This window comes from Epargyreus clarus, unplaced genomic scaffold (genome assembly GCF_041222505.1).
Source record: "Epargyreus clarus isolate Ecla_fem2 unplaced genomic scaffold, WU_Ecla_fem_2.2 ptg000010l, whole genome shotgun sequence".
NCBI classification, from domain to species: Eukaryota; Metazoa; Arthropoda; class Insecta; order Lepidoptera; family Hesperiidae; genus Epargyreus; species Epargyreus clarus.
The window spans coordinates 12,572,197-12,597,230 of NW_027332218.1; the positions used below are offsets into that span (position 1 = coordinate 12,572,197).

The 25,034-nt window shown below is 34.7% G+C and overlaps 1 protein-coding gene across 3 annotated transcripts in view; it reads left to right on the forward strand.

The window, feature by feature from the left end:
- The window catches only part of smash (smallish), a 179,204-nt gene that overhangs the window by 16,919 nt on the left and 137,251 nt on the right, over nt 1–25,034 (forward strand). For all 3 annotated transcript variants that reach the window (XM_073077498.1, XM_073077496.1, XM_073077499.1), the window contains exon 2: nt 21,706–21,739. The gene's annotated coding sequence lies outside the window, so the exon portion shown is untranslated. The remainder of the gene's footprint in view (nt 1–21,705; nt 21,740–25,034) is intronic.

The window sequence follows — 25,034 nt, forward strand, 5'->3', positions numbered from 1 at the left end:
ATTATTGATTTTGAAATTATTTTAAAACTTCGACCGACTTGATAAAACGTTCCGATTTTGTTAAGTATTTTTCTATGTATAAACGCGTACTCTTAACTGTTATTTTCTCACATAAAATATTCCATACAAGTAATCCTAAGTGTAAAAAAATCCGTTATACGTTTTTTATAGTTTGTCAAAAATACGTATCCATATCCAAAGTCCATAAAAATACGCGATACATTGTTTAACAGTATAAAATAAATATTTGCTTAGACATTAGTCTCATTTTCTTCAAGTCACGTTAGATAATGGTATAAATCATTCTGCCAAGCAAACTGCACGACACTAACTAATATTGGAATGCCCTAGCAATGTCACGTGCAACGTAACTAATCCAGTGTCAAGGGTTTTGCTAATGACGTACACAATTGTTCTTCCTTCCTAATTGACTTGCCTGCTGTCCTTAGACCTAGTATCATAATTACGTCAACCTTCGCTTTGCCTCGTAATGATGGGAATTAATTACGTAAATTACTGTCGGATCGATTTATTTTTTGTTTAGGGAATGTCTGTTAGTACAGTACAGTATATTTATTTCTCAAAAAAACTACGTAACAAATTTTCCCCGTGTTAAATATTTATGAACGCTAAAAATTTGAACTGACTGTTATAACGGATTGATTGATTCGTGGATTAATGTAGGAATTGTATCGGGATTTTCTGATTGGTTGCCATCGTTGAGGATAATAATGATTGACGTAGAAAAAGTACAACCTATGCATAAACAGAAGAAGGAAGAAGAACTCCTGCCACGACTACTTTTTGTCTTATAAAAATCGTTTAAAAGATGCCTGATAATGATATCAAGGACTAGATTACAAAGCCTCGCATAAGTATCCCATACCCCTTACATAGGCAATACGCATAACACTGCTGTTATAAAGCAATAAGTATGTTAATAATACCTCCGGAGTAACTAATTATATTATGGTACTATGTAAACCTTACCTAATGGCGTAGCAAATGCAAGTATAAAGTTAAACGTTATGCAATTGCTCATAATTCTAATGGGAATGCAAGTGAAGGCAGTGGAATTCCACTTGGGTTAAGGGTTGACATCTGACTAAATACATATGACATAAAGAAAATATAATATCATAGACAATATTAATTTAGACACTCACAATTTCCGTAATACTTATGTAACATTTTTTTAATATCTTGAACATTGATGTCTAAAGGAAGGAAAGGATGGGAGGATAAAGGATTTTATTAAAATTTTAATTATAGACATTTGACTGTACTCAATTATGATATCTTTGTTAATTGTGATAAATCGCAAAAATAAGACTACACGATTGGAGCTAGATTATCGTTTTCTACTCTGTTTTTCTCGCAGATCTTTTTAATACATCTTTATTGGCTATTAACCATTTATGGCGCGTATTCTAATTAAATAATTTAAATTGTTAATGTATCTTATCTGTCTATATCTTTCCGATCTCTTTAGGAGTGACAACCCTATTCATGTTCCTTGTAGAGCGGGTGTTGGCGTAACAGTGAGTCGATGTAAATGGAGCGATATTAACATTTGAGGCAATTATGTGCATACTTGCCATCAGTGCGGCAGGGCAAGAAAATTAAAATGCATTGGAAATTATTTAAGTTACAAAATAACTTACTAATGAAATAACAGACTCGGAGTACGAGTCGATACAGTGGTATCAATACCCGTTTAACTCTATTTTCCTGAAAGTTTTTCGTGATCTAGCTGTAACTCGTCAGCAGACACTTAAATTTTATTGGTAAATGAATACCATGAATAAATATTTTCATACAGAGAATTGTATAATATTTATTGTTGTATAATTGTGTATAAATTTTTCATTAATTGGTAACATTCCAGACTTGCAATTATTGTATTGTTAACAATGCAGTGTAACTGAAAATCTGAACAAATAAATGTAATAAAAAACAACATTTTACTTGCGATCTACAAATAAGTAAAATTCACTAAAAATTTTACGAATATATAACACAGAAACTGTTTGTCCAACCAAGTATCGTATTAGTATTCCATCTAGATCGTCAAGAATCCTGGCAACTGTTTACAAATGAGTGGTGAGAGGCGTGGTATGTATCGTAATGGCAAGGTCGCCTGCTTTGTAACAAGTGCGCTTTACTTTACATAAAACATTTTTTCATGATAACCCGCTTAAATAATTGTTACCGTGAAAAGGGCAACAAGGTAAATATTGAGAGTGTACATGTCGAGTATAATTAGGGGAATGATCGGTAATTTGAAGTAAATTACGGAGCTGGATAGGTAGCTGTTGCGAATGGAGAACAATATAGTGTGTTGAATTGCAAACGAATCGCCTTGCGGAGTTGTAGTTTATTGAGTTATTGACGTTCGAAAATATTTCTGACTAAAATATTTCATTTTTTTTAAACACAAAAAATCAAGGGGCTTGCGGAAAATGTAAAAAAAGCGTTTATGCCTCCATTATTTCTCTCTCTATCTCTTACTATTATATAGAGTTTGTGTATGTTTGTGTGTGCGCGTATCAACATTCGAGGCTGGTTGTATAGCCTGGAATTTTGTGATGAATATTAAGAAACATCGTTCCTGACTGGGGTCCCTGGTAGCACACGTGTACTTTTCATTTTGAATAACACTTTCCTACTTTTGGCACATCCGTTATTATACCTTAAAAACCGCTTTCACGTTCATTTTAAACGTGAAACTAATATACCAAAGTGCCGTTTTGGGCTATTATCCTTTGCTTCCACTGCTATGCACTCCACCCTATTTTACCACTACTTACTTCAAAATAGTGAGCTAATTTCTCTAAGTAGTTGGTATTATATTTTGCACAAAATTACTGCTATTTTTGTTTGTATTTTATACTCCTTTGTCTTTCATCACGTATGTTTTGTAAATGATAATTAAAATCTAATTAATTCATTTATATAAGCTTTCAATAGTGTTCGATGATTGAGTACTATGATTTTAATCACATTTTTAACATAAGGTACAAGTACTTGACATTATCTTAACTCATAAATAATGCTTATTAACACGATACCAAAGTCTAAAAAAACGTTTTACATGCACACTTATGGAATTTACCTTTCGTTTTTGTCCATAGTTTTTGTCACCCGATAAATTACGAATATATTACTGAAGTTATACATTATATATTACGCCAAGTAAAGCCAGAGAACGCAAGTCTATTGTGACGGAGTACCTTGCAAGGCCGACAAGTAACAATTGTGTAGGATTAGCTAGATATTCACGCGGATTTGAGCATGATAATGTTATGTAAACCATTGTTATTCGGAGTTAGACAATTGATATGCAACCTAAAATTTTGATCCTAGTGTAAATATTTGATCCACTGCCGTTTAAGCATGTAATCATCGAAATATATTCTTAACTAAACGTCGCTATCTTTATAAATTGTAATCAAAGTGTTTCACGTTTATTATATTAAGTAGATGAAAGTCTGATAAAGAATATTTTCTGGAATCTTTTCCATCTTCCTTTGAATCCACTTCTAAACAAAACTAAAATTAAAGCTTTGCCGTAGTAAACATTTGTCTAGCTTCTTTGTGGCAGTAAATGAATACGTAACTTAGATGGTAAATGCTGCAGCCAGCTTAACTACCTGATACAGGAGGAAAAGGGGGCAGTGGTGCTATTTGAGGCTGACACCAAATATGTAGTGTTCTAACATTACATCTGTCAATTAAATCTTATTTACCAAATGTAAAAACTATCGATGATGAAATCAACGAGTATTTTATTTGAAACATGAAACAGCACGTGCATACCTTTCTTTTATTAAATAAAGGGAATTCGCTTGCCGTTGCACATTTTCAGTTTTATTCCTACGAAGTGGCGTGCAAACGTGTCCATGAAAACTTCACAATACTTCAAGTTCCGAGCAACACCATTAGCATTCTTATTCAAAGTGGCAGCTCGCCTACTGATATTGAAATATCTCTCGACTCGTTACGTAAGTGCCAAGTTATTTGACCTGTCTGTCCGTCCGAAAGGATTGTAGGCTGTCATGCTGGAGATTTGCATAAACCTATTTACACCAGTTGAGAATAAATTTGCTGTATTGAGATCATGACTCGCATATTAAAGTGAGCTAAGGTGTTTAAAGAGGAAAATGTGGAGTTCAATACGGTGGGAGCTGTTTATTGTCTGTCTCCAGCTTTTGAGGAATGCCTGAAGCTATTCAGAATGTATATTTTATATTTTTAACGTAATGTTAAGAATCATTTACTCGGATATTGTTTATCGATTAAACAGTATATTGACTATAATAAATAACTCTTCAACTTCAGCGAACGTGAAAGATGTGGAATGAACCTCCTGTGGTATTTCCGGAGCGCTATGTCATGGGGCTTTTAAAATGATACAAAAAGAACTCTCCTTCAAGCACGACGATGCATTGGCGACTTGTCTAATGTTGCAAATGACCGCTACTTTTCTTCAGATACTTTAATTAGATTAGATATTCAAAAGTGTATTTTTTCATTTCATGCCAAAAATATCATACTTCTGGAGTTTTTTATTGAATATTAACGACACTCAATTTAACAATGTAAATAATGAGTGAGACTCAGTATAAAAGTATAAAGTAACTTTACTTTTTCTATAGTATTGTTTTTAAATTACACGAGCCTATTTATAGATGTTCCCACAGGTTAAAATGTAATCACGCGCGAGAAAATGGGCGACTCGCGTGGTGTTCTCGGCTAGGTATGTGAGACCTTCCTTCCTTCTCTTTGTAAGGAACATTATTTGCTCTTGGAACTTTAGTGCGGTTTATGAGGGGTCTGTGTAACCTGGACACTGTAATACCGCAGACGCCGGTTGTGTGCGTAGCTAAAACACAAGACCTCCCCGACCTCTTGCCTGCAAAAGGAATATAGAAGGATTTTATAGTTTTTGTAAGGTCTGCAAAGGGGTCTGAATGAGCTGGATGGTACAAACATTGGTCATTAGAGCGATGAGCCGTGCCTTCCGGATCTTACCGGCATTGTTCGAGTTTTCTCACATTAACAATCTCGGTAGATTAACGTAGATTGCCTATCTGGACGTCGTAATTTCTCTGAGTTAGCAGCCATTTCGATATGTTGGTAATGCTAATCAAGTGTGGCTCAAGAGTTGCCTACGAGTTCTTGTGTTAAATGCAATGAGTGGTGATTGCATTTCAACATTGGAATGTTTCATTTTCTAATTATATCAGTGTGTACAAATTATAATATGTACTTGTATTATATTATATTCATGTTTATCTGCGAAGAAAATAATGCCAATTATGTATTAATTATTTTTGTGTTTATTACTTTATAGCTAGTTAAAAGTGAAAATTATTGCTAACTGCGTGAAACTATATTTTTTTTACTCCAATTGATGTACCTACCTTCACTGCAGAATAACTACACCAAGTTTAAGGTCGAAAGGAATAAATACTCCACCCTTTTTAAGCCTACTTAAAGTATAAAGTTACTACGATAATACCTCGTCTAGACAGCCTTCAAACTCAAACAGACGATGCAAAATGAGTATTCCTCCTCTAAATCTTAATAAACCCAACCATTAGTTTACAGACGTGCGAATATAAATGGCCAGTCATTTCCATCCTTTACAAATCACCAGTTAACCTGTGCACGTGCCTAACACTTACCCTTTGAAAACAATTCATCCATGATGCACAAATAAAAAACCACCCTTCAGTTCATAGCGTCATCCATAACGCCAACAAAAGCCATAACAAGATGCATTCAATCTCCATTCACGGTAGGGATGTTATGGAGACCTGTAACCAGAGAATTCGGATCATTGTTAAATATATCGGAAACATTAACAGAATTCGGTGTTGTTTCGGAGTATTTTTCTGTTATCAATGCTATCGGTGTTATTGTTCCCAAATGTTCTTAAAAATTTAATATTAAAAGATAGATATGAACCTAAAATCTAGAATGATAATACCATGATTATAGATTTCATCTAACATTAAGGAATTCATAATCTGAAACCAAAATTATTTCCGAAACCCCAAAAGTATTTTGTCCAAAAGTTTTGTATATTCTGTAACACCAATGGTGGTATATGTATAGTAAAACTACCAATTCACATTCAGATCAGTTTTGCGATGTTTTATAGCACATCCCTAGTTTATGGAGCACAGAGCGATGCAACTTGCAAATCCATTAGGTATGCTGTTTGCCATACCGAAAACGTCCTTGCTTCAGGCAACAGACTTGCAGATTACGATCTACTAAGTCGTTTTTACTACAATACGCTTAAAGATCAGAATCGTTTTACTATGCAGTAATTTGTGCGAATGTGTGTAGTGTGAAATCGCCTTTAAATCGTCAGGCATTAAGTGCAATGCAAATTTATACGCGCAATTCGTATACCTTTTAAACGACTAGCCGCCTTATTTAAATAGACTTTGTGACTATTTTCCGTTAACATTTTTCAAAAAGGTTTTTGGTAAATGAAACGTCAATCTTAAGTCGAAGCAGTAAGAAGCAGTATATCATCTCAAACTATACATGCAGTACTTTTGTGTTGTTTGACAATGGGTTCATAATAACCGAGTAATTTTGCATTGAATGTTAAATAGGTACAGTTGAGTTGTTATGATTGATTGCTACTTTTGCAAATTATTACAGGTGAGTGTATAGTTGATACTTTACAGCCTGTCTGCCACATGTCAGTTCTGGAGGTATATTGGTAAACGCTTCCAACCTTAGCGTCGTCGTCTTTTAAGATTTTTTATATTTTTTTATAATATAGAATTTAGGAATGAGTACTTACTCCATTGGATAATAAAAGGGTCACTCATTACCTATGTATTAAGGGTACATCCGTAATAACCTTAGATAGTATTCGAATACTACATAAGGTCGGCCACACGTGCATTGGTGTCCTTGAGGACAATATCGAAATAACCCATCAACGTACCTCTTCCTTTCCACATCCATCAAATCAACAGCATACGACAGAAATAAGTATGTATTATGTATCTGTGCTACCTTTATACGTTTTTTATTAGTCAAAAATCTTAGCATTTCAGACTGACATATTGCTCAATGTGCAAATCATATTGTCAAGAACTATCTTGTAACAAAGAAAACACAATATATTTTCCAGTCGGTATGCGAAGGAAACGAATTTTCCAAAGAGAGTTTTCCTGGTCTCATTGTCTTGTCTCCTGACGGCTGGCCTTTAAACGAACATGTTCATTAGTTACTGTCATACTCATAACCGATTGTCTTTCGCTAAACGGCGCTGTTGTCAGGTCTACGGGAAACATGTGATATGTTATATATTATTGTATGTTATTAACCATTCGTCCACCATTTACCTGCTGTACCCACTACACTTCTAGACGAAGGTTGTTTTAAAATGATAAATGTTTAGGTCATATTACTACGGTCTATCCACACAGGTAGACAGCGTACATTGAGATCTTAGGTTTTTTTCATTAAGTGTTCCGTAACTGTGAACGCAAGAATTGATTTATTAATATGCACGTAACGTCGAAATCCTCACTGTTTCTATATCCTTTCTAATCCATCCATATACACACGAATAGTACCTAATATGACCAATTAACCATCATATATTAAGTAATATTCGTCAGCACAAATAAAGACGAAAACTGAACGCTTATCATAATTGTTAATTCAACTTCAAAATCTTAGACCAGAAGTAGCAACACTGCACTGCTCCCATAAGACGAACATTAAATAAATATTCCCCAGACATTTATAGTTCTTCCACCTTTAAACTGCCTAGGGAATACCACATCGTAACATGAGAGTACACGTCCTTAGACTGACTCTGCATAAAATGCATTTCAATGTGTGAATCTCGATTGTATGTAAAGTAATGTACTGGAAAAAGTTGACTCAACTGGGATAAGACCTCACCGTGTCTAGAAGAGATATTACAATAAATACCATCATAAAGCATGAGTCCTACTTTTGTAGTAATCTACCCCTGAAAATGATTCCCTAAGCGCAATCATTTTCACAGTGTAGACTAGGAGATTAGCGGTGTTAAGAGGATGCAACGGCTCATTAAAAAAGACAATATAACGTTGAAAGGATATTTGTAACAAGATAATCATAATTAAGACATTTGTAAGTACTCAATTATTTATTTAGTGGAATGAAAATGTTTTATACGTGTAATTTATAACATAAAAATAAAGCTAGACAAAGAACAGCATTCGCGAAATATTTTCACATACTAAAGGAGTCGTATCAAAAAGTCTTTGAAAAACACTGCCTTAGTGTACATATTCTAAACTAGCATATCTTTCCCCTCCAACTTAGTCCTAGCTAGTATACCCTTCAACCCTTTATGCTTACCCTATTCCGTAAATTCGTAATATGCTGAGTACACGTAACATTGGGGCTTCAAAGACACTTTATCTCAGTCTTTAATGCACACCCCGTCTGGGCCATCAATGTGTCTTCCCGGAATTAAACTGCAACTAGCATCTACTCCAAACTACGGTAAATGCCAAAAACAACTTTACTACCTTGTAGCAAACTTTAAACTTCCTTAAAACTGTGCTACCGTTGGCTGCAGATTGAAACGTAGTCGTGAGTCCTTGCGTTAGGGTTGAAATTCCCTTGTGGTTGAAGGTTATCCCAGTACGTGCCCAACAGCTGTTTTGTCTGCATAGACACATTGTTTTTTAATTTTCGTCGACGTGAAGGAACAGTCCTTTGTAATGCTCTCGGAATGAGAATGTCTGAGTGAGCCCTTGTGTTGAGATGACGTAACTTTGAAAAGAAATGTAATGGAATTACTGAGTGTTTCTAGTTTGTGTGCGTTTCACAGGTGAAACGTTGTTATAAATATATTTTTAGAGGATAGTCTGTTTGCATTTAGTTGTATATTTTGAAAAAAAAGTTTCATTAGTGTTTTGATGAAATTTCGCTAGTTCGCTTATTAATCTTACCAATTGTTTCAAAATTTAAAATTCCAAATTTGACAATTTAGACAAATATGTTAAATTTCGAACTTAGATCAAGAAATAATTGGTTAAGGTTGATAACCTAACGCATAATGTGTCGTCGTTTTAATTACATATTTTAAAAAAATAGTTGTTCTATGCATGGCTAAGTAATTTACGAGTTTATATCGGCATATAATCATATAGAAAGTATTAAACTGCTGCAGCAAAAAAAACTATTTTTAGAGGAGTTTAAAAAGAAATAGAATGTTGTTATTGATGACTAAGTCAGTTCATATTCTGTCTTCATATCCATTAGCACAGAATACTGACCTTCACCACTATTATTCGGTCTGTTTGCGAGGAATTGGCATTGTGACAGACGCCTGTTTCCGTTACGAATATCTTTAAACACCCGATAACGATCGGGCTCAAATTACAAGACGCAGCGATTTAAAGAAAATCCTACAAATATTTATTACTAAAATTATCTATTATTTTATTGCAGTTATTATTGCAAATAAATCACATTCACATATTTTAATTTCATACTCACAGCCTGAATATATTTTGGGTTCAATAAAAACTGCTCATTGTACTTACACTAACTTACGTAAAAGTTTTCTAAAGCGCTTTCGACATTTTCCAAGATATACTCCACACTTTAATTATGTTTATTTCCATTCATTTCAAGTGTATGTAATAACAGTATAATTATTACTATAACAACATAACAGTAGTCTATATTGACGAATAAATTTCAAGTGATAAATAACTGATCGTTTATAAATTGGACCATACTTTATGAGCGTACGGCGCATGGCATAAAAATTTACTATTGTAACTGTGCGCTCCCAATTTAAAACAATGGCCATTGACGATTTGATTTAATGACGTTTCGGCACACCTCTATGAAAGCTTCATTATTGAAATGGCTACCGAAATATGCAGGGCACCGCATTTCGATGTATTTGTTTCTGTTTCTAGTGAAGTGTGAAATGAAACCAATTTGAACGATAAACGAGTATATTTGAACTAAAATTATCAAGCCCTATTTACGAAATATCGAGGCTGAAAAGGTCTTACTGATTCCTGTGAGGTATTAGGATTTGTTTTAAAAATAAAAATTACGACGATTTTTGGAAAATTGTAAGTTGTTGTAAAATTAACACAATTCCTTTATTATTTTAATCAATCCAATAGATAAACAAAGAAGTATTTTTTGAAAGGTAAAATATTTTTGAACTTTTGTTAAGCCGATGTAGAGTAAAAGTTTTGAGTGAAAAATTTACTGTCACACGAGAAACAGGGCAAGTTAGTCGCTAAAAAGAATGTGAATATGGTTATATTTACTCGTATTAATATCGGAATCAATTTAGGCTTTCCATATCAGTGCAATTAAAACATTCTTCAAGTTTATACAATAACCAACCTTAAATATAAAAGAAGTAAGTATATTTTGCACGACATAGGTACGTAAGCTCACGTACTAATCTTGTCAATAAATTATTATACTTGACGAAGAAAAAAAGGGATAAAAATATAATGTTGCAACTATTGGACACTGGCGTCCGCAACTCTCGCTCGGCCACAGACCACAACCACCGCCATCAGTAACACGATTCCAGTTTTCACTTTTGCTTTCAGTACTTTAAACCTTCACGATAATTGCGGACTAATTATACACATATAAATATAATAACGTGTGTCTGTCTTTGATTTTGAAATAAAGATTAAAAATCGTGAAATTATTTAAACCTTACTTACCTACTTAAATCTATAAACGTATTAACGTTTTTAAAATATTTATCCCTTTGTTCAGCCTTTTCGAAATTTTAAGCTAGTTGTTAATTAGGTGTCTCGAATTTTTAGGGCTCCTGCGTAATTAATTAAAAAATAGAAACAAAATGTGCCTATAGTAAATGAAAATACGTCTTTTTTCTTACAAAAAAGTAAAGATTCGAATACTGTACCGAAATTACCACACCCACACAAAAATATAAAGAATATTTGTATAGTCGCTAACATGAAATCCGTTCTTACGATTTGTTTACTATGATATCATTGATACAATATTAGCTATACGATCAAGTTCAATGTCGGGCAAAAAGTTGGCAGTGTATCCGGCGAATACATTTGAAATTACAAAAGCTGCGGCGAGCGAGACATTTAGATAAAGCTGGAAACACACTTGTATCTGGGTTTTATGGTTTTTTATTCATGTCTTTTGAGTCTCTAAAATATTTTTTAATCCCATAAATACATTTTCGATCGGGTCAGAGTATTTCGGTGGGAGTTATATCTATATCTAGCTTAAGTATTTTTTTTCAATATTCTTTTAAATGTATAAGCAATTTGCTAGTTAATAATCTTATGATGGAAATCTTCTATCACACTAAATAGCTCCCCTAAAATTCGGTTAGAGATGCGTTGTTAACTTGAAATTGTTTTATTATTTTAGCGAGAGGTCGATTTTAAAGGATTTTCTGATTATTTAGAAAATATCGGGAATCTTAATTCTAAAAAAATGCGTGTAAGTCAAGCCGTTAAATATGTATTTAAGTTAAGCGTCATAAAATAACAAATCCACCTACATTCAAATTCATAATTCATTTTGTAAGTGAAATCTCTGTAGATATTAATCGTTACGTTTTACAAATTCATTGTTGTAAAAGAAAAAATCTTGGCAGCGTGTCCGAAATAAATTCATCTAAATGGAAAAAAATGACATAGTGACGGGCGACAGTATTTTTTTGCGACAGTTTCATTGCGAAATCGCGTTTTAATTTTGGAGCAATGTCAAGATTTCGAGTTTGTATATGCAAGATACTTTGTATATGGGGTTATCTTGACTTATTCTCACTGTCACTCATTATGTGTTGTAACAGTTGTACTCATTCTGTTGAAATATTTTGTACGTAAAAGGTAGCCAGTGTATGTATTTTACTACCATCCTTGAACATGCAGCATATAAAGCACAGCACAGCAGCACAAATACAACAATTAAAAGAAAAAATAAAAAAAAGATTAAAAATACATTTTAAAGGGTGTCTTATCTTAAGGCAGACAAGAACATGAGATAAACTGATTCCAGTGGGGTAGCAACGCATCTATAACAGATCTCGCGTAGAATTCAATCAATTCAATCTTATTTGAAGTTTAAGATGATGTCCATGGGCGTCAGTTCTTGAGGTGACCTGCAATTTCATTGATACTTCAATTGTATATAAAACAAAGTTTAGCGTCAAAAGTTGGACTTTTAAAGACTGATAAATACTAGATTTTAAAAATCCCTGTAAATTGGTTGAAACTCAAAACACCTCAACAACAAAATTTAACCCAGAAACAGCAAAACGGTTCACACCGATCTCCGCGAGTTTATTAGCAATCAAAATTACCGTTGAGCAATTAACGAATTCTTTAGTCCGATACGAAACGAGATCGCGTATCGTATCGCGACGTGTCGTTAAGCTTTCAAATTGACAAAATACTGCTGGAGAAACTGTATCTGAGTTAAGAGATTAAGGTTGTCGCTTATCCCTGAGTCATGGCTCAAAGGATTGAAATTAAAATGCTTTTACAATCTCAGCTTCACGAGGGGATTCCGTGTGTGCCAGTACGAAAACAGAAATATCATTCATTCCATGCTTAGATGTTTGGCTGCTGATGGAACTCGGAACTCTGCGCTAATCCTGTATGGTGACCACTTATACATAAGTGTCGTCATTTCAAAGGTAATGTTAAAGAAAGTGCTTCGACAGCGGTGACCATATCATACTTACGTTCCGATCGGGTAGTAGCATAAGAAAAAAATTGTTACTGTCAATTTGTAAGTGCCTCCGCAGGTGTATATAAAAATATATTTCATTTCATTTAGCATAAGTCTTAAAATTATTGTGATAAAGTATAAAAGATTTATGTATAGTAACGTTCGTTCTATATTAATTACCCTTAGAAATGACGGCATATTTAGACGAAAAGTAACTGTTACTGCTGTTAAGTTGGATCTTGAAGTAAAACACCTAAAAAAATACCGAAATTAAAATCTGTAAATGATTAAGATTATTGCTTATTGATCTCTGATTAAACCATTATTTTTTAACTGTACAAGCTACATACTTAAATGGCAACCCTAACTGTAACGATAATTCGATGCCGTTGTCAAAACAACCCGGTTAACGGATTGGCGTTAAACGCGTCAATGTTTAACGCCGTCGTAAACTGTACTGTTTCTGTCATAATCGATTCCTTAATAAAACGTTAACGAGTTATCTTCCGTATTACCAATAAATACTTAAAGAGTGATTTTAATTCACTTACTATATTAAATAGATATTTAATTACGTCAGTCAAAGATTTTTTGTTTGTATAAAGTACCAAGTAATACAGTACTTTATACATACAAAGTACAGATAAATTTTAGACTGATGAATTTAAACTGCTACGCTAATTTAAATTGCTAACCAATCATATAATGAAGGCGGCGTCTTCTGACACTGCACTACATTTTTTATCACATACGGGAGTAGATACTTTGTTCTTGTGTTCTGTAATGTTCACTTATCACTATCACTAACACTACACTTCATGTTACTAGCTCAAAGAGTTTAGTCTGTTTGAGTCTTGTCACTTTGTAAGGGTAAAATAAGTGTAAGTTCGATCTGAAGCCGATAACAGATGCGTTGGTACTCCTGAGGACTAAGATGATGTAAGTCAACATCCAAACGCTTCTAACAAGCCCTTCTAGCTGCCCGCTAGAAATAGGTGTGGAAGTCTCTCGTTCTTCAAACAAAACAGTATGATTCACCGTCTACGTGCCTCTATAGAAGTATACTATTGTGAAGTTTGCGAAATAATCACGATATATAAAGAAGTAATTAACGCAATTAGCAGTTGCTTCCGACTAGCTAGACGTTATCATGGAAGAACGTTATCTTAAGTTATGCAAACCACCTTGCTTAATAAGTTTGTTTTGAAATCGATGTGAATATGATAAAAATGATTGGTATTGCATTGCAATTACTTTGAATTTCGCCTTTGTACGTTTCATGTACGTTATCTTGATACCTGATTGGCTAATTCATTTGTGATGATTGATACTAATCAGTAAAGGATCTCATATATGACGGTGTTATAGCACCAGCATTAACCTCCACTGTGTTCTGGTTTCAAGTGTTTGGTAAAGGGTTAACATATATGCCCCTTTACCAAACCTTTCAAATCAGAACTTACGCTACTCAATAACAATTCAATGTATCAAATTTTTGCCTACCAAAGATCGAAATTAGGAAATTTCTGGTAGGCAATAATTTATTAATATTAATCCTAGGTACGCAAAAATCGGATGTATTTATTTATAACATCCGTTAATCCTCAAGAGTAACGACTTATCTGAGGCTAAGTTTAGGTAGGGTTATAATATTGTGTTATAAATTACATACATATTTAACAGGTCTGCAATTACATAGGTTGTATGCTACTACCGAAAAAATGATTGTAATAATAGCAAGCGAGGGCGATGTTAATCTACATACACAAACAAAACCACAAGCACACATTAGTCTTATCTCGGCTTATCCCAGCCGTCTAGTGTTCACGCATTGTGCACGTGCTAATGAGGGTGTCACTTTCGTACTATCATTTCTCTCTGATTTCACTGCGCTCCGATTTTTATCCACTATCAAATGACACTTTGATTCTGATGCGGATCAGTGGTTGTTCTTGTGTGGTGCAGTTTGCTGCATATCTGGAGTACTACGTTGATAGAGGGTCTAGAGTTTAGGCATTCGCGAATTACTTTTATTGGTGGTGATATTGCTCCCTTTTTGTGACGAATGCTCGTGATTATTTTACTTATTGAAAGCTATTATTTTTTTTTCAAAGAACTCATATATATGATAGATCTAAGTAACTTATTGTTAGCTTGTAAACTCATATTCATAAGTTTATGCGGTGCTGTGTGTGACTGACAAACAACTCTGTCACATATTGAATCTGTGATTTCTAAATTTAATTATTCAATAGGTTTATAAAACAATGATGATAGAGATGACTTGTGAAAAAATTGGAAAAAGGGGTTTTGATCACCTCAACATATTACACTATGTTGAGAACAAATCACTTAAAAATTACCTATGTTTTAAAGATTAATTTTGGTTCCATTTTATAGCAATCGGCTTAGTCAATTAATAGATATGGAGTCTATTACGGGTGGAGTCGGTTGAAAAGCCAGTTATTCATATTTCTATGTTAAAACAAGTTGTGGTCATATAGAAGTTGTGGCGGACTATTTTGTGACATCGCGGCAATTTGCAATGTTTATAACTTTCGCTGTCATTTTAAATCAATCTGCGCATTGATGAACTGATATATCAGACGAGAAAGTTTATGAATTGGTTGAAAAACATGAAGTTTGAACTTCGTGCTGAGGTTGTTAAACTTGAAGATTTCTTAAGTTTCCAATAGACAGACATAGGTGTATACGCAGATAAGTTCATTAGTAAATTTGTTCGAGTAACACATATGTATATTTCTGTTTTATGGAAAACACTTACTGCATTGCTGTTTTTTTTTTTGTGGTATATCAGGAAGTTCTCAGGGGTAGGAACTCTCGTAATCCTTTATAGGTAGGACAAGTATTATGTTCAGAATTTAGTACAAATGTCCACCGTCCTTAGATATAGATAATAACATCTTGATATCAAGTAAACACGTCTGATTGTACAGTACAATTCCATGAGCGGAATCGATATGTTAGCAATATGCCTATGTGATTTAAAATTCAAAAAATAATTTATGCAAGTCTGCAGTGTTATTGATTTCCGCCTATTTCTGTTATCTAAATTAATAGTTGTCTTACATTATTGGGGTTAATTAAGTTTAAGAATTTTGTCGCCACTTCGCCGAACTTGACTTGCAAATGAAATGACAAATAAATAACCGGTCCGCTCTGAACTAGAACTTCAGATTAATATTGACATTTAGGATACTAATTAGGCTTGATCTTGACTTTTCTAGATACCATAATCACATCTGAAATTTAAATTAGACTTCAACTGGACTTCAATCAAGTACTGTTAGGAAATTTTTCGCCAATTTGGGTCAAGTCTTAGTCATCGTTATTCGTCCAATTAAATTTATACACACCCATTTATTTAAGTGTAGTTTTAAAAATAGATTTGGACAGATAGTCTTTGGAAACGATATGAAATCTCTTAACTAAAGAGCAACTCTTACTACAAAAAATCTATAAAACAATATAAAAGTTCTCATGGAACTGAATGTGTGATCAATGCCCTCCTTAATTAATATCTCCGTCTTATCTTTGAGATAATCCTTTATGATGACAGATTCATCAGAAAGTGTCGATCTTTCCGACATTGAAATGTCAAACACATTAAATACTTCTCTTCCATTTAAACCATCACTTCAGCCGTCTGTCATTTTTGCTTACACTGTACTCTATCTGGTATTACTTTCTCTACAAAGAGATTGATCCTGGCCTTTATAAACGATATTTTCGTTAACAATTTTCTTAGTAAAGGAACGAATCGTAGACGTAACGGTAAAAAACTAAATAATCCTAAACATAAGATATTAACTGAACTAAGAAGGACTGAAGAGCATTCTGTCAAATCAAAAGGAGCTAACAAAGCAATAAGTCTAAGCAGAGTTATGTTATCGAAGAATTCGAACCAAGCAGAACTGGCACACCTCCGGGATCAACTGGACGTTCTCGATAGAGCCAATTATGAGGCGCAAAAACGTGGCGGGATGTAAGGCAGTGGGCGAGCGGGCAAAAAGCCGCCGAGGTGATGCTGCGAAGTGTTTAGACTACATACCGTTGTAATAAAGACTTGTTCGTTGTCGCAGCTAATCTCGCTAATTCACTAGATTGATATGCTCATGCCCTGCGATGGACATAGAAAAGGAATATTTTAAAATCCATTTTTTTTATCTGCACTAGTTCCACTTCTGGCTACTGATCTCTTTTCACATCTGCCTGGACTGTGGAGCTTACCATACCAAGTTGTACACGGATTGCTGGAAAAGCGAATTGGCGGACTGCAAATTGTTGTATGTACATAAATATAGTTTACTTTTCATAGTTACTATTTTTTTTATGTTGATGTAAAATGTTTGCCCTACTAATTTACGAGATAAGGTCATTTCTAAGCTGGCTACTAAGTTCCCAAATTTTGAAATGATAATAATTAACAATAACAACATCTTTCAAAGACTAAAATGCTTGGCAGCATTCAACAGTATCAAGTCTTCAGTCACAGGACAGTGTGATTGAAAACGAAGGGCAAAAAGTAGCCAGCAAAGTAAGCCAGTAGGATGAGCGAGGGCGAGAGTGTGCGCAAAAAGCTGGCTACACTGACGCGACGGCGTTATGGGGAAAGAAATATTATCTACTGTTATTATCGGAACTGGTTTGATTAAATCAGTTAGGCGCCAAGACAGCTTAGATGTGTTCTTATGGATTTAGTTATCTTGGTTCAGGATTTCCCAAAAAATCCCAAAAAGATAACTTTTTAAAATACGTAAGTAGGTTGATGCCGTCAATACTTTGATTCTTTTAAACACGCAAAATATGCCATGTCAAGAAGAATTATTTAAAGGTGGTAGAACCCTCAGTGGTTCGACTCCAGCGACACCACCGCCACACCTATTACTGCCACATAACAGCAGGTTTAACACTGCTGTGTCGTGGTTTGATGTGGTGTGGTAAGGGAGATATACTTTTTCGAGACACTCCACCTTAGTGCTCGGGGGTAGCGACGCATGTGTGATATACCTCGGGTAGGATTCTTATCTTGTCTGTAATCAATTACAGATGTCAATTTGCGACAGTAGCCACTTACCATCAAATGGACTGCAAAAAATACTTAATAATAATAGTACTTATTTAAACATTTTGGCTAATACACTCTGATACGTTTATAAAGCTTGCGGAAGTTTCAAACTACAACTCCATTATAGGTAAGAAGCTTGTCACTCAGTGACGTTAGATCATACAGAAACGCCTACAAAATGACCTCCAAACGGTATGACTCGTCTGCTAAAAACGCCAAGGATACAGCGACGACAATGAGTCAAGTTTAAAAAAATCCCAACAAAACTTCCCCGGATATATGTGGGATGAGAAAAAATGTGAATGCAATAGTTAGAAGATTTTATTTGAAACTTCAGTGAAAATCTCATTTTCGAAGATATTTTTAATTTTTAAAGTTTACAGATTTTACTTAAACTTTCTGATGTTTTTGCAAAATGATATCGGTCTTGATTGTTTAATTTTTTGCCGTCGAAAAAATGCGCAGTGATGCATAAAATTGAAGTTATCAACGCGTGGAACAATTTCTGATGCCTTTTAAAGACCAAAATTGCTCCAGACAAAAAAGTCACTGTCAGTTGAAGACATTTAAAACTGACTTAAAGTTTCGATATTAAAATCATGAGCGTCAACTTAACAACAATTGGGACGTCGCAAGGCTCGTTACTAGCGCCCTTTTTGTTGTTGGTTGAGACAAAAAATCTCATTCGCGTTAAAGTGAGTGACGGTAACAATAGTAGCACAGTTCGTTTCCATAGATACAATGGGTCGGTAGCAAAAAGTGAATAGTCCCCGCACGCGTCGGACTGGGTCAATCCGCGCGCCAAATCGGACCTCACGGACAAGACCAGTGGCGTGGCGCCACTGACAGCGGAGTTATGATTCATTTTCATTTAATAGAATCTTAGGAGTGCATACTTTTTATAGACGACTCACTGAATAAGAACGATATTCAATGCGGTTTATAAATGTCATTTTGTATTAAATAAAAAAAACGTATATAACCTACGTTTTTAAAAGAGTTGTAATTACTTAAAATCATTCGCAGTTTTACAAACCTAAATATTATGAAATTGGAACATAATCGAAATGGCCCTGAAAATTTTCATACACTGTTCTTCGATCAAGATCGTGACTCTTATCTCAGTTTGTAAACGATGTTGATCATTAGACAAATTAGACAAACATATAAAGATACAAATACAATAAATATTTGTGATTAGCAAAACAATTACCCCTGCTTACACTCGCACCATGCCCTATTTGAACACGAAAAGAATCCACAATTAAGTAAACGTAGAACAAGTAACTGTTTGTGAAATTTTTTCGCGATAGTGTCACGATTTGGCTGTGTCGAGTGTCGGGTGGTGGTGTGATTAATTGGCCAATTGTTATCGATAACGGCACCCATGCATGCATGCTCGTTACGGATTTTCATGATGTTGTGACATGCGTTTATTAACCGAGTTCTGAAAAGGAGGTTCTTGATTCATTGTGTTTTTGTGTATTGTATGTATTTTCCAAATTACTTTGCGAGATAAGGCCGTCGAGATAAATTAAACGAATCAACTTAATTATGGGTATGATTTCAAAATAAATTAAGTTCTTTTTCTATTTAATTATATAAAATTAATATTTACTATTTTTTACATTAATTAATTTCTGTATATTCATAATTAAAAATTAATGACATATAAGTTTACCTTAAATAAAAAAGTAATTAGAATTAATTTCAAATCTTGCTTTGAAAATTTGGAATGAACACATAAAATGTCACCAATTCATGATCGCATCTCAACAGATCGGGTTTATGTTAGTCTCTCAGACTAATGAAGTTAGCGATAAAACTTTCTGATGGGATTATTAACTTTCATATAGCATTCGTGAGTAACCATACACCACATATAAGCAACCACTTAAACCATACCACAAAGATTGACACATTGACACCGGTATGTCGGTGTATATTTCGGGTCCATTATTAATCTCATTGTAACAAGATCGATGTGGATAGTAGGCACGTTTTTGTTGTTTTTGAATATGTATATCATTGTATACAATGAGTTATATCTTACCGGAGACTAATCTGTATACCAAAACATTTCTACTCTTTGTTGTTGGACTACTGACCGAAACTGGTTTAAACTGGTTTAGTGTTATCCTTGATATTTTCATAGAAGTAGCAAATGGTTATCCAGCTGAACTGATTTTAATGATTAAGATGTTAGTGTTCTCTGCCATCCATGGACATTTATAACCAATTTCAAAGAGAAGTTCTAAACCTACCCACCAATGAATGATAAAATGAAATGATGAAATAAATGATAAGCATTAATACTCTTAAAAAATTTAGACGAAAAGGTTTGAAACAATGACTGCCTTTCTAAACTCTTTGGACCAGAATAAGGCAAGAAATATTTGACGACCGTCAGGTAGCCCGTCTGCCTCATCGTTTAGGTATAAACAAAAAAGCAATAGAAATTATTAAGTTAAATTAATAAGGACTGAAGTCGACAATAACTAGAATCATCAATATTGCACCTATGTTCAGAGGAAGATAGATAAAAACCAATACACATTAGTCTCATTTACATCTGTTAACATAATTTATTCCAAATGAGAGCATGATGACCAAGCCCTCGGCTTTCATCGCAACACATAATCCAAAGCCTTTCTTTTTTGGTATCAACATCACGAGCACTTCCAAGAATATCCAAGCTATCGTATCGTAATCGATCCGGTAGCCGTGCGTGTGTCCGATTCTTTATAAACGTCATTTGTCACGCCAATGTGCTTGTGAGGAGTGCGAATTGAGTGCCGTTTTGGATTTCTTGTACTTTTTCTTAATTACCTTTATGCATTAAATGCTATAGTGATTCATTCATGATTTAGAATAATACGAACAATCGATTTGCATCTTGACATGGCAAACCTTAATAATTAGATACTCAAAAAATTCAAAAAGGGGGCTCGAATTTGAAATTTTTTAACCAAATATTTACACAATATTCATCACTTCAAGGTTATTATTGAACGATTATGAATAAAGGAGACAAAAATACCATACATATTGAGAACTCTCTGTGCGCAGAGCTTTCCAAATTCAGTATTAATCAATGTGAATTTAATCAAATCAACGTCAATCGTCGACACAAAAAACAGAGTAGACATTTTGGAAAAGTTAGAAAAAGTTCCAAACAACATTACAATGTAAAGTATTTTACAATGACAGTTATGTCTCACTGAAAATAGATATTCCTACATAGATATGGACACAAAATATATTCCCTCGCATACGTTTAAAGGAATGTGGCGAATGAACCACTCAATCATATTTCACGGTATAACAGATAATTAAGCGAATGATTTAAACGCCATAAATAACAGTAGTTATTGCAATTGTTAGAATTCCTTGTTTAATGTTCGCTCATATATTTTAGAAAGAATGGCTAGGTCTATATGAGGTTACTCCGATCAGTATACTTTATTATTAAATGATTTATGTATGAAACTAATATAAGAGACATTTTTATCACTTATCATATCCTATATTAATTTGTTAAGAGGTATTCCTTGTGAGTGAAATTTTAATACCTACTGCTAAGCTAATTTAAATATTGGATTCGATTTGGTTATTTTGCACCCAAATTAATATGACCCACTGCTGATTATAAATATTTTGTTTTGAAAAATTGTATTATTTATGTCTTGGTTGCTCTTTAACAACTGTCATTGATATTTGTTTAAATACATTACATATTTTTAAAATATCATTATATATGGGTGTATTATTAGATACCAATAATTAAGACATAAATATTTCAATGATTCATTTTGTAAGTGTCGGAAAATGTAAAATTAATAAAAAAATATTTTCTCTTACAGATATTGGCTCGGTTACAAGGACTTACGTAGAACGGTGAGTATTGTTTTCAAAACGACATCGTTACTTCACGAAGGTTACACCTTTCATCGCTTATCGCTTACGCATAATTCTTGCAATGTTTTGTACTGACGGGTATGCGAAGTATTTCACAAATTATATAATGGGACATTGGCTCGGTATCAGGTGACAAGAAAAACAATTTATATTTAGATGAAGTAGCTCGTAGGTCATCTTGCACCGTTGTAATATAAGATGAACGCACATTACAAGTAGTTATAGTCGTGTCTTCTACTTTTCATACTATAACAGGGTGAAATTTTATTCCAATTTACTGTATGATGATGATAATGTGATCTTTAAGTTAGGATACCAATTTAGATCAATTAAGAATTTTTTACGCGATTAACCCACAAATGGCAAAATTCTAAAGAACAATTTCAGAGTAATCAATGAATTGTAGTATTTAATGTATAGATTACGATTTTATAATACGTATTAGCTTTAGCTTTCGACTTCGCTTCGCGACGTTCGCGTGGCATTTAAGTCAAGAGTTTATAAAGCTTAATTTTATAATATTGAATTATCAAAAGAACATGGACAAGAACATTTTTTTTGTTTACGAGGGGGAAACCTTAAAAAGGTACCCAGTGTCGTAGGAGCGACACGGGGTAAAACCCCCCCGGTGGCCGTCCTCAGCGTTGCCAAGAGGACTCCGGGATCTCCTACGGAACGCAACCGGAGTCCTCTGAACGCGTTGCCCCTTCGGGCTCCTCCTAGGTCAGCTTCAGGACTCACCACACCGTCTGGTGTTTACGACGGTATGCGACCACACAGACCGCTGTCCTTCCCGGAGTTGCTTGCTGGACGGCTCGACCTCCCAATCTTGCCGCCCGCAACCCCGGAAGCCCCCTTTTTTTTTAGTCGCCTCTTACGACAGGCAGGGGGTACCGTAGCCCTATTCTAGTCCCGGGACTACAGGGACAAAGAACATGGAGCCTACCACAAGTAAATAGCTGCTACCGTCCATGGATATCTGTAATCTGTAAAATAGACGACATAAAAAACTTCTCCATGAAAAATACTTTAATGGTGACCGTCAACGGTGTTGAAAGTTTAACGATGCCACACATATCCCAACATACATTTTATAGACATACATAAATTTCCGCAGTTTTCCCGAGTCACCACAGACCTCATAACTGCGTTGGACCGCATAACACCGCATCGCAAGACGCTACATTCCGGCAAGCGGCATGTCACGTACATTACCACTCGTACATACCAAATACACCATTATAACTATACTTACTGTAAATATACTGTAAAGTGCGCTCACATATACGATTCTCTAACAACAGAGGTTGTCAAAGTCTATTTGTGTATCGCCCACTTATAGAACTTCCCCTCGCAGGTCATCAGCGGCCCCAACCCTCGTTATCACTCACTTTGACAAACACTGCCCTATAGCATTAGTAATTGAAGGGCGGTAGACGTAACACGTAACAATATATGGCATTCTTACTTCTCGGAAATAGCAAGATATCGATAATCGCATTAGACGTTACAGATAAAAATATTGTAAACAATATTAGATTATGTTTGCCTCGATCTTTACTGAGGTTTTTATGCGATTGCTTTAAGGCGGAAAAACATCTCGATTTGATTTTGAGAAAGTAATATTCTTTAAGGAACATATAGAATTAGTGTCTGAATCTGAAACGTAAGAAATCAAAAAGGCAACCTAAATAACGAATATTTCTAAGAAATTTATTAACAAAGAACAATTCATCTTATACAGATTTGCAATAACAGACAAATCTATTTAGTCTGATTGTTTCGGTTGACCGGTCAAAGCTTTCTTTCAATCGGTCATTCATCAAACCCATGTGATAGTCTTGACTGATATTAATGGAAGTACCAGTGGTACCGTCCTACATACCGTTAACACTTGGCAAGGCAATACTTTTGTTTTATGAACTCTCAAGGGTGCCAGTTCGTTACCATGTTTTACTTCACGGCATCTAAAGTAATAATTAATTATGACCCCGCACTTACTAACTTACATTGCAACTACACATACACCTTTACGGCAAAAACAGCGTGACTACTTACTTTAAAGGTGGTAGAACCCTTTGTGGTTCGACTCCAGCGGCACCACCGCCACACCTATTTCTGCCCAATAACAGCAGTGTTAGGCGCTGCTGTGTTCCGTTTTGAAAGGTGTGGTAAGGGAGACATACTTTTCCGAGGCTTTCCAGCCTAGTCCTCAGGGCTGACCTCAGGTAGGAATATCTAATCTTATCTAGGGTTGAATACAGATGTCCATGGGCGGCAGTAGCCACTTACCATCAGGTGGAATGCATGCTCGTCTGCTACTCCTATATTATAAAAAAAAAAACTACCACCACCAAGTACCAAAGGTCAGCACCTATGGTCAAGTTAGACCCTAATTAGCGAGCGAGCTCATTTCCTAAGTATGACAATGAACCACAGCGGAGCGCCTAACGGTCGGTGGTCGTATGAACTATAATTAGCGGAATTATTTGCCACTCGATAATTTTCGAGGTTATGCCGTAGAACGGATAGAACGATTATTACAACGTATGAAGCAATTTGCATTTTTACGAAATACTCGTGGGTACAGTTAGACAGAAAATAAAGTCGAATATTATTGTGGAAGCATAATTAGTCTATTACTGTCATTCATTGGATACGGGTGTCTTTAAGAACGAAAGGGTTAAGCCCTAAACTTTAAAGCATAATCAATCACGTCGACGAAGTGTGGGTTGATAGATTTCACTCTTTATGTGAGCAGCATGTGAGCGTTCATTTTATCTTCGTGACACGCAGAAGATTCCAGGTTCGTTTTGATGAAAAAGGCCATATTCAAATTATAATATTCAGAATAAAAATATTCGCCAGATTTTATTAGAGACGATGTCTATAAGAAACTTTAAACTCTGTCTAAACATGATATCTAAGGTTACTCTTAACAACATTGCTATTAACCACCTATATTCCAGCTATGTAGTGTTTGTAATGGAATTCAACGTTTCTTTCTTTCTTTCCAATAATCACCTCGTTGTAACTAGAACAGAAAATTACACTTCAAATGTCATTCGATTGCTTCAGACTTATGTTTACGAGTGTACACGGCTGGCCAGTAAAACAGTAAATCACTGTTAGTCTTACGGTAACATGGTGGCGTCAGGTGTGTAATTATATTTCCTAAAATGGTACACATTAAACCCAGATGATATGATAGCGAATGAATTTGCATACAATACTTAACAACACTATGCGTTGAAACAGGTGATAGGAAAATGAT